The sequence below is a fragment of the Drosophila suzukii genome (assembly GCF_043229965.1).
Source record: "Drosophila suzukii chromosome X unlocalized genomic scaffold, CBGP_Dsuzu_IsoJpt1.0 scf_Xc, whole genome shotgun sequence".
Classification (NCBI taxonomy): Eukaryota; Metazoa; Arthropoda; class Insecta; order Diptera; family Drosophilidae; genus Drosophila; species Drosophila suzukii.
Window position 1 is genome coordinate 5,117,572 of NW_027255894.1, and position 15,738 is coordinate 5,133,309.

The window sequence follows — 15,738 nt, forward strand, 5'->3', positions numbered from 1 at the left end:
CTATCAGATACCCGTTACTCAGCTAAATATAGATATGCAAGCAGCAAAGCGAGATTAAAATGCGCCACCTACCGGCGGTATACAGATTTAAGCGTTATGGGCGTTAGAGTGGGCGTGGTAAATTTTTTTTTTTAACCAATCGATAGGTATTGACGAGATCAATACATTTCAGTTAAAATTTTTTTATCTAGCATGAAAATTGTGGGCGTCACAGGTTTTCGCGGTTTGTGGGCGTTAAAGTGGGCGTGGCAAACTTTTTTTTGGGTCAATCGATAGGTATTGATGAGAACAATACATTTGAGTTAAAATTTTTATTCTAGCATCAAAATTGTAGGAGCCACAGTTTTGGGCGGTTTGTGGGCGTTAGAGTGGGCGTGGCAAACTTTTTTTTGAGTCAATCGATAGGTATTGATGAGAACTATACATTTCAGTTAAAATTTTTATTCTAGCATCAAAACTGTAGGAGCCACAGTTTTGGGCGGTTTGTGGGCGTTAGAGTGGGCGTGGCACTGTGCTGAAACAAACTTGCGCTGCGTAAGAAGCTCAGGAATCTGCACGCCAAATCTCAATAGCCTAGCTCCCATAGTTTCCGAGATCTCAGCGTTCATCCGGACGGACAGACAGACGGACAGACGGACACACGGACAGACGGACAGACGGACAGACGGACAGACGGACATGGCTAGATCGACTCGGCTAGTGATCCTGATCAAGAATATATATACTTTATGGGGTCGGAAACGCTTCCTTCTGCCTGTTACGTACTTTCCGACGAATCTAGTATACCCTTTTACTCTACGAGTAACGGGTATAAATATGACCGTTTTTATGTCATTGATTTTCATTTTGCGAAGGCTTACTGAAATGGGCCTTATTTCCATCTTTAAAAGCCCATAACTTGGTCAAATGAACTCGTATTTCGATATGGCATACCCTTAGGGGCTTATGGAATGATTTTGTTGTTATCTGCATTAAAATATTTAACTTTAAAGGTAGTAAAAATTATGACCGTTTTTATGTCATTGATTTTAATTTTGCGAAGGTTTACTGAAATGGGCCTTCTTTTCATCTTTAAAAGCCCATAACTTGGTCAAATAAACTCGGATTGCGATATGGCATACCTTTATAGGCTTGTGGAATGATTATGTTGTTATCTGCATTAAAATATATAACTTTAAAGGTAGTAAAAAATATGACCGTTTTTATGTCATTGATTTTAATTTTGCGAAGGCTTACTGAAATGGGCCTTCTTTACATCTTTAAAAGTCCATAGCTTGGTCAAAAGGACTCGGATTTCGATATGGCATACCTCTATTGGCTTGTGGAATGATTATGTTGCTATGTGCATTTAAATATATAACTTTAAAGGTAGTAAAAAATATGACCGTTTTTAGTCACTGATTTTAATTTAGCAAAGGTTTACTGAAATAAGCCTTCTTTCCATCTTTAAAAGCCCATAACCTGGTCAAAAGGACTCGGATTTCGATATGGCATACCTCTATGGGCTTGTGGAATGATTATGTTGTTACCTGCATTAAAATATATAACTTTAAAGGTAGTAAAACATATGACCGTTTTTATGTCATTGATTTTAATTTTGCGAAGGTATACTGAAATGGGCCTTCTTTACATCTTTAAAAGCCCATAACTTGGTCAAATGAACTCGGCTTTCGATATGGCATACCTTTATAGGCTTGTGGAATGATTATGTTGCTATCTGCATTAAGATATATAACTTTAAAGGTAGTAAAACATAAGACCGTTTTTATGTCATTGATTTTAATTTTGCGAAGGCTTACTGAAATGGGCCTTATTTCCATCTTTAAAAGCCCATAACTTGGTCAAATGAACTCGTATTTCGATATGGCATACCTTTAGGGGCTAATGGAATGATTTTGTTGCTATCTGCATTAAAATATTAAACTTTAAAGGTAGTAAAAAATATGATCGTTTTTAAGTCATTGATTTTAATTTTGCGAAGGTTAACTGAAATTGGCCTTCCTTCCATCTTTAAAAGCCCATAACTTGGTCAAATGAACTCGGATTTTGATATGGCATACCTTTATAGGCTTGTGGGATGATTATGTTCATATCTACATTAAAATATATAACTTTAAAGGAAGTAGAAAATATGACCGTTTTTATGTCATTGATTTTAATTTTGCGAAGGTTTACTTAAATGGGCCTTCTTTCCATCTTTAAAAGCCCATAACTTAGTCAAATGAACTCGGATTTCGATATGGCATACCTTTATGGGCTTGTGGAATGATTATGTTGTTATCTGAATTAAAATATATAACTTTAAAGGTAGTAAAAAATATGACCGTTTTTATGTATGATTCTAATTTTGCGAAGGTTCTTTCCATCTTTAAAAGCCCATAACCTGGTCAAAAGGACTCGGATTTCGATATGGCATACCTCTATGGGCTTGTGGAATGATTATGTTGTTACCTGCATTAAAATATATAACTTTAAAGGTAGTAAAAAATATGACCGTTTTTATGTCATTGATTTTAATTTTGCGAAGGTTTACTGAAATGGGCCTTCTTTCCATCTTTAAAAGCCAATTACTTGGTCAAATGATCTCGTATTTCGATATGGCATACCTTTAGGGGCTTATGGAATGATTATGTTGTTATGTGCATTTAAATATATAACTTTAAAGGTTGTAAAAAATATGACCGTTTTTAGTCACTGATTTTAATTTTGCAAAGGTTTACTGAAATGAGCCTTCTTTCCATCTTTAAAAGCCCATAACCTGGTCAAAAGGACTCGGATTTCGATATGGCATACCTCTATGGGCTTGTGGAATGATTATGTTGTTACCTGCATTAAAATATATAACTTTAAAGGTAGTAAAACATAAGACCGTTTTTATGTCATTGATTTTAATTTTGCGAAGGCTTACTGAAATGGGCCTTATTTCCATCTTTAAAAGCCCATAACTTGGTCAAATGAACTCGTATTTCGATATGGCATACCTTTAGGGGCTAATGGAATGATTTTGTTGTTATCTGCATTAAAATATTAAACTTTAAAGGTAGTAAAAAATATGACCGTTTTTATGTCATTGATTTTAATTTTGCGAAGGTTTACTAAAAACGGCCTTCTTTCCATCTTTAAAAGCCAATAACTTGGTCAAATGAACTCGGATTTCGATATGCCATACATTTAGGGGCTTATGGAATGATTATGTTGTTATCTGCATTAAAATATATAACTTTAAAGGTAGTAAAAAATATGACCGTTTTTATGTATGATTCTAATTTTGCGAAGGTTTACTGAAATGGGCCTTCTTTCCATCTTTAAAAGCCCATAACTTGGTCAAATGAACTCGGATTTCGATATGGCATACCTTTATAGGCTTGTGGAATGATTATGTTGTTATCTGCATTAAAATATATAACTTTAAAGGTAGTAAAAAATATGACCGTTTTTATGTCATTGATTTTAATTTTGCGAAGGTTTACTGAAATGGGCCTTCTTTCCATCTTTAAAAGCCCATAACTTGGTCAAATGAACTCGTATTTCGATATGGCATACCTTTAGGGGCTAATGGAATGATTTTGTTGTTAAAATATTAAACTTTAAAGGTAGTAAAAAATATGACCGTTTTTATGTCATTGATTTTAATTTTGCGAAGGTTTACTGAAATGGGCCTTCTTTCCATCTTTAAAAGCCCATAACTTGGTCAAATGAACTCGGATTTCGATATGCCATACATTTAGGGGCTTATGGAATGATTATGTTGTTATCTGCATTAAAATATATAACTTTAAAGGTAGTACAAAATATGACCGTTTTTATGTATGATTCTAATTTTGCGAAGGTTTACTGAAATGGGCCTTCTTTCCATCTTTAAAAGCCAATAACTTGGTCAAATGATCTCGTATTTCGATATGGCATACCTTTAGGGGCTTGTGGAATGATTATGTTGTTATCTGCATTAAAATATATAACTTTAAAGGTAGTAAAAAATATGACCGTTTTTATGTCATTGATTTTAATTTTGCGAAGGTTTACTGAAATGGCCCTTCTTTCCATCTTTAAAAGCCCATAACTTGGTCAAATGAACTCGGATTTCGATATGCCATACATTTAGGGGCTTATGGAATGATTATGTTGTTATCTGCATTAAAATATATAACTTTAAAGGTAGTAAAAAATATGACCGTTTTTATGTCATTGATTTTAATTTTGCGAAGGTTTACTGAAATGGGCCTTCTTTCCATCTTTAAAAGCCCATAACTTGGTCAAATGAACTCGGATTTCGATATGGCATACCTTTATAGGCTTGTGGAATGATTATGTTGTTATCTGCATTAAAATATATAACTTTAAAGGTAGTAAAAAATATGACCGTTTTTATGTCATTGATTTTAATTTTGCGAAGGTTTACTGAAATGGGCCTTCTTTCCATCTTTAAAAGCCCATAACTTGGTCAAATGAACTCGGAATTCGATATAGCATACCTTTAGGGGCTTATGGAATGATTAGGTTGTTATCTGCATTAAAATATATAACTTTAAAGGTAGTAAAAAATATGACCGTTTTTAGTCACTGATTTTAATTTTGCAAAGGTTTACTGAAATGAGCCTTCTTTCCATCTTTTAAAGCCCATAACCTGGTCAAAAGGACTCGGAATTCGATATGGCATACCTCTATGGGCTTGTGGAATGATTATGTTGTTATGTGCATTTAAATATATAACTTTAAAGGTAGTAAAAAATATGACCGTTTTTATGTCATTGATTTTAATTTTGCGAAGGTTTACTGAAATGGGCCTTCTTTCCATCTTTAAAAGCCCATAACTTGGTCAAAAGGACTCGGATTTCGATATGGCATACCTCTATTGGCTTGTGGAATGATTATGTTGTTATGTGCATTTAAATATATAACTTTAAAGGTTGTAAAAAATATGACCGTTTTTAGTCACTGATTTTAATTTTGCAAAGGTTTACTGAAATGAGCCTTCTTTCCATCTTTAAAAGCCCATAACCTGGTCAAAAGGACTCGGATTTCGATATGGCATACCTCTATGGGCTTGTGGAATGATTATGTTGTTACCTGCATTAAAATATATAACTTTAAAGGTAGTAAAACATAAGACCGTTTTTATGTCATTGATTTTAATTTTGCGAAGGCTTACTGAAATGGGCCTTATTTCCATCTTTAAAGGCCCATAACTTGGTCAAATGAACTCGTATTTCGATATGGCATACCTTTAGGGGCTAATGGAATGATTTTGTTGTTAAAATATTAAACTTTAAAGGTAGTAAAAAATATGACCGTTTTTATGTCATTGATTTTAATTTTGCGAAGGTTTATTGAAATGGGCCTTCTTTCCATCTTTAAAAGCCCATAACTTGGTCAAATCAACTCGTATTTCGATATGGCATACCTTTAGGGGCTTATGGAATGATTTTGTTGTTATCTGCATTAAAATATTAAACTTTAAAGGTAGTAAAAAATATGCCCGTTTTTATGTCATTGATTTTAATTTTGCGAAGGCTTACTAAAAACGGCCTTCTTTCCATCTTTAAAAGCCAATAACTTGGTCAAATGAACTCGGATTTCGATATGCCATACATTTAGGGGCTTATGGAATGATTATGTTGTTATCTGCATTAAAATATATAACTTTAAAGGTAGTACAAAATATGACCGTTTTTATGTATGATTCTAATTTTGCGAAGGTTTACTGAAATGGGCCTTCTTTCCATCTTTAAAAGCCAATAACTTGGTCAAATGAACTCGGATTTCGATATGCCATACATTTAGGGGCTTATGGAATGATTATGTTGTTATCTGCATTAAAATATATAACTTTAAAGGTAGTAAAAAATATGACCGTTTTTATGTCATTGATTTTAATTTTGCGAAGGTTTACTGAAATGGCCCTTCTTTCCATCTTTAAAAGCCCATAACTTGGTCAAATGAACTCGGATTTCGATATGCCATACATTTAGGGGCTTATGGAATGATTATGTTGTTATCTGCATTAAAATATATAACTTTAAAGGTAGTAAAAAATATGACCGTTTTTATGTCATTGATTCTAATTTTGCGAAGGTTTACTGAAATGGGCCTTCTTTCCATCTTTAAAAGCCCATAACTTGGTCAAATGAACTCGGATTTCGATATGGCATACCTTTATAGGCTTGTGGAATGATTATGTTGTTATCTGCATTAAAATATATAACTTTAAAGGTAGTAAAAAATATGACCGTTTTTATGTCATTGATTTTAATTTTGCGAAGGTTTACTGAAATGGGCCTTCTTTCCATCTTTAAAAGCCCATAACTTGGTCAAAAGGACTCGGATTTCGATATGGCATACCTCTATTGGCTTGTGGAATGATTATGTTGTTATGTGCATTTAAATATATAACTTTAAAGGTAGTAAAAAATATGACCGTTTTTAGTCACTGATTTTAATTTTGCAAAGGTTTACTGAAATGAGCCTTCTTTCCATCTTTTAAAGCCCATAACCTGGTCAAAAGGACTCGGAATTCGATATGGCATACCTCTATGGGCTTGTGGAATGATTATGTTGTTACCTGCATTAAAATATATAACTTTAAAGGTAGTAAAACATAAGACCGTTTTTATGTCATTGATTTTAATTTTGCGAAGGCTTACTGAAATGGGCCTTATTTCCATCTTTAAAAACCCATAACTTGGTCAAATGAACTCGTATTTCGATATGGCATACCTTTAGGGGCTAATGGAATGATTTTGTTGTTAAAATATTAAACTTTAAAGGTAGTAAAAAATATGACCGTTTTTATGTCATTGATTTTAATTTTGCGAAGGTTTACTGAAATGGGCCTTCTTTACATCTTTAAAAGCCCATAACTTGGTCAAATGAACTCGTATTTCGATATGGCATACCTTTAGGGGCTTATGGAATGATTTTGTTGTTATCTGCATTAAAATATTAAACTTTATAGGTAGTAAAAAATATAACCGTTTTTATGTCATTGATTTTAATTTTGCGAAGGCTTACTGAAATGGGCCTTATTTCCATCTTTAAAAGCCCATAACTTAGTCAAATGAACTCGTATTTCGATATGGCATACCTTTAGGGGCTTATGGAATGATTTTGTTGTTATCTGCATTAAAATATTAAACTTTATAGGTAGTAAAAAATGTGACCGTTTTTATGTCATTGATTTTAATTTTGCGAAGGTTTACTGAAATGGGCCTTCTTTCCATCTTTAAAAGCCAATAACTTGGTCAAATGAACTCGGATTTCGATATGGCATACCTTTAGGGGCTTGTGGAATTATTTTGTTGTTATCTGCATTAAAATATTTAACTTTAAAGGTAGTAAAAAATATGACGGTTTTTATTTCTTTGACTTTAATTTTGCGAAGGCTTACTGAAATGGGCCTTCTTTACATCTTTAAAAGTCCATAACTTGGTCAAAAGGACTCGGATTTCGATATGGCATACCTCTATTGGCTTGTGGAATGATTATGTTGTTATGTGCATTTAAATATATAACTTTAAAGGTAGTAAAAAATATGACCGTTTTTAGTCACTGATTTTAATTTTGCAAAGGTTTACTGAAATGGGCCTTCTTTCCATCTTTAAAAGCCCATAACCTGGTCAAAAGGACTCGGATTTCGATATGGCATACCTCTATGGGCTTGTGGAATGATTATGTTGTTACCTGCATTAAAATATATAACTTTAAAGGTAGTAAAAAATATGACCGTTCTTATGTCATTGATTTTAATTTTGCGAAGGTTTACTGAAACGGGCCTTCTTTCCATCTTTAAAAGCCAATAACTTGGTCAAATGATCTCGTATTTCGATATGGCATACCTTTAGGGGCTTATGGAATTATTTTGTTGCAATCTGCATTAAAATATTAAACTTTAAAGGTAGTAAAAAATATGACCGTTTTTATGTCATTGATTTTAATTTTGCGAAGGTTTACTGAAATGGGCCTTCTTTCCATCTTTAAAAGCCCATAACCTGGTCAAATGAACTCGGATTTCGATATGGCATATTTTTATAGGCTTGTGGAATGATTATGCTGTTATCTGCATTAAGATATATAACTTTAAAGGTAGTAAAAAATATGACCGTTTTTATGTCATTGATTTTAATTTTGCGAAGGCTTACTGAAATGGGCCTTATTTCCATCTTTAAAAGCCCATAACTTGGTCAAATGAACTCGTATTTCGATATGGCATACCTTTAGGGGCTAATGGGATGATTTTGTTGTTATCTGCATTAAAATATTAAACTTTAAAGGTAGTAAAAAATATGACCGTTTTTATGTCATTGATTTTAATTTTACGAAGGTTTACTGAAATGAGCCTTCTTTCCATCTTTAAAAGCCCATAACGTGGTCAAAAGGACTCGGATTTCGATATGGCATACCTCTATGGGCTTGTGGAATGATTATGTTGTTACCTGCATTAAAATATATAACTTTAAAGGTAGTAAAAAATATGACCGTTTTTATGTCATTGATTTTAATTTTACGAAGGTTTACTGAAATGAGCCTTCTTTCCATCTTTAAAAGCCCATAACCTGGTCAAAAGGACTCGGATTTCGATATGGCATACCTCTATGGGCTTGTGGAATGATTTTGTTGTTATCTGCATTAAAATATATAACTTTAAAGGTAGTAAAAAATATGACCGTTTTTATGTGATTGATTTTAATTTTGCGAAGGTTTACTGAAATGGGCCTTCTTTACATCTTTAAGTGCCCATAACTTGGTCAAATGAACTCGGCTTTCGATATGGAATGATTATGTTGTTATCTGCATTAAAATATATAACTTTAAAGGTAGTTAAAAATATGACCGTTTTTATGTCATTGATTTTAATTTTGCGAAGGTTTCTTTCAATCTTTAAAAGCCAATAACTTGGTCAAATGAACTCGGATTTCGATATGCCATACATTTAGGGGCTTGTGGAATTATTTTGTTGTTATCTGCATTAAAATATTTAACTTTAAAGGTAGTAAAAAATATGACCGTTTTTATGTGATTGATTTTAATTTTGCGAAGGTTTACTGAAATGGGCCTTCTTTTCATCTTTAAAAGACAATAACTTGGTCAAATGAACTCGTATTTCGATATGGCATACCTCTATGAGCTTGTGGAATGATAATGTTGTTACGTGCATTAAAATATATAACTTTAAAGGTAGTAAAATATATGACCGTTTTTATGTGATTGATTTTAATTTTGCGAAGGTTTACTGAAATGGGCCTTCTTTACATCTTTAAAAGCCCATAACTTGGTCAAATGAACTCGGCTTTCGATATGGCATACCTTTATAGGCTTGTGGAATGATTATGTTGCTATCTGCACTAAAATATATAACTTTAAAGGTAGTAAAAAATATGACCGTTTTTATGTCATTGATTTTAATTTTGCGAAGGTTTACTGAAATGGGCCTTCTTTCCATCTTTAAAAGCCCATAACTTAGTCAAATGAACTCGTATTTCGATATGGCATACCTCTATGGGCATTAAAATATATAACTTTAAAGGTAGTTAAAAATATGACCGTTTTTATGTCATTGATTTTAATTTTGCGAAGGTTTCTTTCAATCTTTAAAAGCCCATAACTTGGTCAAATGAACTCGTATTTCGATATGGCATACCTCTATGGGCTTGTGGAATGATTTTGTTGTTATCTGCATTAAAATATATAACTTTAAAGGTAGTAAAAAATATGACCGTTTTTATGTGATTGATTTTAATTTTGCGAAGGTTTACTGAAATGGGCCTTCTTTTCATCTTTAAAAGCCAATAACTTGGTCAAATGAACTCGTATTTCGATATGGCATACCTCTATGAGCTTGTGGAATGATAATGTTGTTACCTGCATTAAAATATATAACTTTAAAGGTAGTAAAAAATATGACCGTTTTTATGTAATTGATTTTAATTTTGCGAAGGTTTACTGAAATGGGCCTTCTTTACATCTTTAAAAGCCCATAACTTGGTCAAATGAACTCGGCTTTCGATATGGCATACCTTTATAGGCTTGTGGAATGATTATGTTGCTATCTGCATTAAAATATATAACTTTAAAGGTAGTAAAAAATATGACCGTTTTTATGTCATTGATTTTAATTTTGCGAAGGTTTACTGAAATTGGCCTTCTTTCCATCTTTAAAAGCCCATAACTTGGTCAAATGAACTCGGATTTCGATATGGCATACCTTTATAGGCTTGTGGAATGATTATGTTGTTATCTGCATTAAAATATATAACTTTAAAGGTAGTAAAAAATATGACCGTTTTTATGTCATTGATTTTAATTTTGCGAAGGTTTACTGAAATGGGCCTTCTTTCCATCTTTAAAAGCCCATAACTTGGTCAAAAGGACTCGGATTTCGATATGGCATACCTCTATTGGCTTGTGGAATGATTATGTTGTTATGTGCATTTAAATATATAACTTTAAAGGTAGTAAAAAATATGACCGTTTTTATGTCATTGATTTTAATTTAGCGAAGGTTTACTGAAATGGGCCTTCTTTCCATCTTTAAAAGCCCATAACTTGGACAAATGAACTCGGATTTCGATATGGCATATTTTTATAGGCTTGTGGAATGATTATGCTGTTATCTGCATTAAGATATATAACTTTAAAGGTAGTAAAAAATATGACCGTTTTTATGGGCCTTATTTCCATCTTTAAAAGCCCATAACTTGGTCAAATGAACTCGTATTTCGATATGGCATACCTTTAGGGGCTAATGGGATGATTTTGTTGTTATCTGCATTAAAATATTAAACTTTAAAGGTAGTAAAAAATATGACCGTTTTTATGTCATTGATTTTAATTTTACGAAGGTTTACTGAAATGAGCCTTCTTTCCATCTTTAAAAGCCCATAACCTGGTCAAAAGGACTCGGATTTCGATATGGCATACCTCTATGGGCTTGTGGAATGATTATGTTGTTACCTGCATTAAAATATATAACTTTAAAGGTAGTAAAAAATATGACCGTTTTTATGTCATTGATTTTAATTTTACGAAGGTTTACTGAAATGAGCCTTCTTTCCATCTTTAAAAGCCCATAACCTGGTCAAAAGGACTCGGATTTCGATATGGCATACCTCTATGGGCTTGTGGAATGATTTTGTTGTTATCTGCATTAAAATATATAACTTTAAAGGTAGTAAAAAATATGACCGTTTTTATGTGATTGATTTTAATTTTGCGAAGGTTTACTGAAATGGGCCTTCTTTACATCTTTAAGTGCCCATAACTTGGTCAAATGAACTCGGCTTTCGATATGGAATGATTATGTTGTTATCTGCATTAAAATATATAACTTTAAAGGTAGTTAAAAATATGACCGTTTTTATGTCATTGATTTTAATTTTGCGAAGGTTTCTTTCAATCTTTAAAAGCCCATAACTTGGTCAAATGAACTCGTATTTCGATATGGCATACCTCTATGGGCTTGTGGAATGATTTTGTTGTTATCTGCATTAAAATATATAACTTTAAAGGTAGTAAAAAATATGACCGTTTTTATGTGATTGATTTTAATTTTGCGAAGGTTTACTGAAATGGGCCTTCTTTTCATCTTTAAAAGACAATAACTTGGTCAAATGAACTCGTATTTCGATATGGCATACCTCTATGAGCTTGTGGAATGATAATGTTGTTACGTGCATAAAAATATATAACTTTAAAGGTAGTAAAATATATGACCGTTTTTATGTGATTGATTTTAATTTTGCGAAGGTTTACTGAAATGGGCCTTCTTTACATCTTTAAAAGCCCATAACTTGGTCAAATGAACTCGGCTTTCGATATGGCATACCTTTATAGGCCTGTGGAATGATTATGTTGCTATCTGCACTAAAATATATAACTTTAAAGGTAGTAAAAAATATGACCGTTTTTATGTCATTGATTTTAATTTTGCGAAGGTTTACTGAAATGGGCCTTCTTTCCATCTTTAAAAGCCCATAACTTAGTCAAATGAACTCGTATTTCGATATGGCATACCTCTATGGGCATTAAAATATATAACTTTAAAGGTAGTTAAAAATATGACCGTTTTTATGTCATTGATTTTAATTTTGCGAAGGTTTCTTTCAATCTTTAAAAGCCCATAACTTGGTCAAATGAACTCGTATTTCGATATGGCATACCTCTATGGGCTTGTGGAATGATTTTGTTGTTATCTGCATTAAAATATATAACTTTAAAGATAGTAAAAAATATGACCGTTTTTATGTGATTGATTTTAATTTTGCGAAGGTTTACTGAAATGGGCCTTCTTTTCATCTTTAAAAGCCAATAACTTGGTCAAATGAACTCGTATTTCGATATGGCATACCTCTATGAGCTTGTGGAATGATAATGTTGTTACCTGCATTAAAATATATAACTTTAAAGGTAGTAAAAAATATTACCGTTTTTATGTGATTGATTTTAATTTTGCGAAGGTTTACTGAAATGGGCCTTCTTTACATCTTTAAAAGCCCATAACTTGGTCAAATGAACTCGGCTTTCGATATGGCATACCTTTATAGGCTTGTGGAATGATTATGTTGCTATCTGCATTAAAGTATACAACTTTAAAGGTAGTAAAAAATATGACGGTTTTATGTCATTGACTTTAATTTTGCGAAGGTTTACTGAAATGGGCCTTCTTTCCATCTTTAAAAGCCCATAACTAACCAATGAACTCGGATTTCGATATGGCATACTTTTATAGGCTTGTGGAATGATTATGTTGTTATCTGCACTAAAATATATAACTTTAAAGGTAGTAAAAAATATGACCGTTTTTATGTTTTAAGGTTTACTGAAATGGGTCTTCTTTCCATCTTTAAAAGCCCATAACCTGGTCAAAAGAACTCGGATTTCGATATGGCATACCTCTATGGGCTTGTGGAATGATTATGTTGTTATATGCATTAAAATATATAACTTTAAAGGTAGTAAAAAATATTACCGTTTTTATGTGATTGATTTTAATTTTGCGAAGGTTTACTGAAATGGGCCTTCTTTACATCTTTAAAAGCCCATAACTTGGTCAAATGAACTCGGCTTTCGATATGGCATACCTCTATGGGCTTTTGGAATGATTTTGTTGTTATCTGCATTAAAATATATAACTTTAAAGGTAGTAAAAAATATGACCGTTTTTATGTGATTGATTTTAATTTTGCGAAGGTTTACTGAAATGGGCCTTCTTTTCATCTTTAAAAGACAATAACTTGGTCAAATGAACTCGTATTTCGATATGGCATACCTCTATGAGCTTGTGGAATGATAATGTTGTTACGTGCATTAAAATATATAACTTTAAAGGTAGTAAAATATATGACCGTTTTTATGTCATTGATTTTAATTTTGCGAAGGTTTACTGAAATGGGCCTTCTTTCCATCTTTAAAAGCCCATAACTTAGTCAAATGAACTCGTATTTCGATATGGCATACCTCTATGGGCATTAAAATATATAACTTTAAAGGTAGTTAAAAATATGACCGTTTTTATGTCATTGATTTTAATTTTGCGAAGGTTTCTTTCAATCTTTAAAAGCCCATAACTTGGTCAAATGAACTCGTATTTCGATATGGCATACCTCTATGGGCTTGTGGAATGATTTTGTTGTTATCTGCATTAAAATATATAACTTTAAAGGTAGTAAAAAATATGACCGTTTTTATGTGATTGATTTTAATTTTGCGAAGGTTTACTGAAATGGGCCTTCTTTTCATCTTTAAAAGCCAATAACTTGGTCAAATGAACTCGTATTTCGATATGGCATACCTCTATGAGCTTGTGGAATGATAATGTTGTTACCTGCATTAAAATATATAACTTTAAAGGTAGTAAAAAATATTACCGTTTTTATGTGATTGATTTTAATTTTGCGAAGGTTTACTGAAATGGGCCTTCTTTACATCTTTAAAAGCCCATAACTTGGTCAAATGAACTCGGCTTTCGATATGGCATACCTTTATAGGCTTGTGGAATGATTATGTTGCTATCTGCATTAAAGTATACAACTTTAAAGGTAGTAAAAAATATGACGGTTTTATGTCATTGACTTTAATTTTGCGAAGGTTTACTGAAATGGGCCTTCTTTCCATCTTTAAAAGCCCATAACTAACCAATGAACTCGGATTTCGATATGGCATACTTTTATAGGCTTGTGGAATGATTATGTTGTTATCTGCACTAAAATATATAACTTTAAAGGTAGTAAAAAATATGACCGTTTTTATGTTTTAAGGTTTACTGAAATGGGTCTTCTTTCCATCTTTAAAAGCCCATAACCTGGTCAAAAGAACTCGGATTTCGATATGGCATACCTCTATGGGCTTGTGGAATGATTATGTTGTTATATGCATTAAAATATATAACTTTAAAGGTAGTAAAAAATATTACCGTTTTTATGTGATTGATTTTAATTTTGCGAAGGTTTACTGAAATGGGCCTTCTTTACATCTTTAAAAGCCCATAACTTGGTCAAATGAACTCGGCTTTCGATATGGCATACCTCTATGGGCTTGTGGAATGATTTTGTTGTTATCTGCATTAAAATATATAACTTTAAAGGTAGTAAAAAATATGACCGTTTTTATGTGATTGATTTTAATTTTGCGAAAGTTTACTGAAATGGGCCTTCTTTTCATCTTTAAAAGACAATAACTTGGTCAAATGAACTCGTATTTCGATATGGCATACCTCTATGAGCTTGTGGAATGATAATGTTGTTACGTGCATTAAAATATATAACTTTAAAGGTAGTAAAATATATGACCGTTTTTATGTGATTGATTTTAATTTTGCGAAGGTTTACTGAAATGGGCCTTCTTTACATCTTTAAAAGCCCATAACTTGGTCAAATGAACTCGGCTTTCGATATGGCATACCTTTATAGGCTTTTGGAATGATTATGTTGCTATCTGCACTAAAATATATAACTTTAAATGTAGTAAAAAATATGACCGTTTTTATGTCATTGATTTTAATTTTGCGAAGGTTTACTGAAATGGGCCTTCTTTCCATCTTTAAAAGCCCATAACTTAGTCAAATGAACTCGTATTTCGATATGGCATACCTCTATGGGCATTAAAATATATAACTTTAAAGGTAGTTAAAAATATGACCGTTTTTATGTCATTGATTTTAATTTTGCGAAGGTTTCTTTCAATCTTTAAAAGCCCATAACTTGGTCAAATGAACTCGTATTTCGATATGGCATACCTCTATGGGCTTGTGGAATGATTTTGTTGTTATCTGCATTAAAATATATAACTTTAAAGGTAGTAAAAAATATGACCGTTTTTATGTGATTGATTTTAATTTTGCGAAGGTTTACTGAAATGGGCCTTCTTTTCATCTTTAAAAGCCAATAACTTGGTCAAATGAACTCGTATTTCGATATGGCATACCTCTATGAGCTTGTGGAATGATAATGTTGTTACCTGCATTAAAATATATAACTTTAAAGGTAGTAAAAAATATGACCGTTTTTATGTGATTGATTTTAATTTTGCGAAGGTTTACTGAAATGGGCCTTCTTTACATCTTTAAAAGCCCATAACTTAGTCAAATGAACTCGGCTTTCGATATGGCATACCTTTATAGGCTTGTGGAATGATTATGTTGCTATCTGCATTAAAGTATACAACTTTAAAGGTAGTAAAAAATATGACGGTTTTATGTCATTGACTTTAATTTTGCGAAGGTTTACTGAAATGGGCCTTCTTTCCATC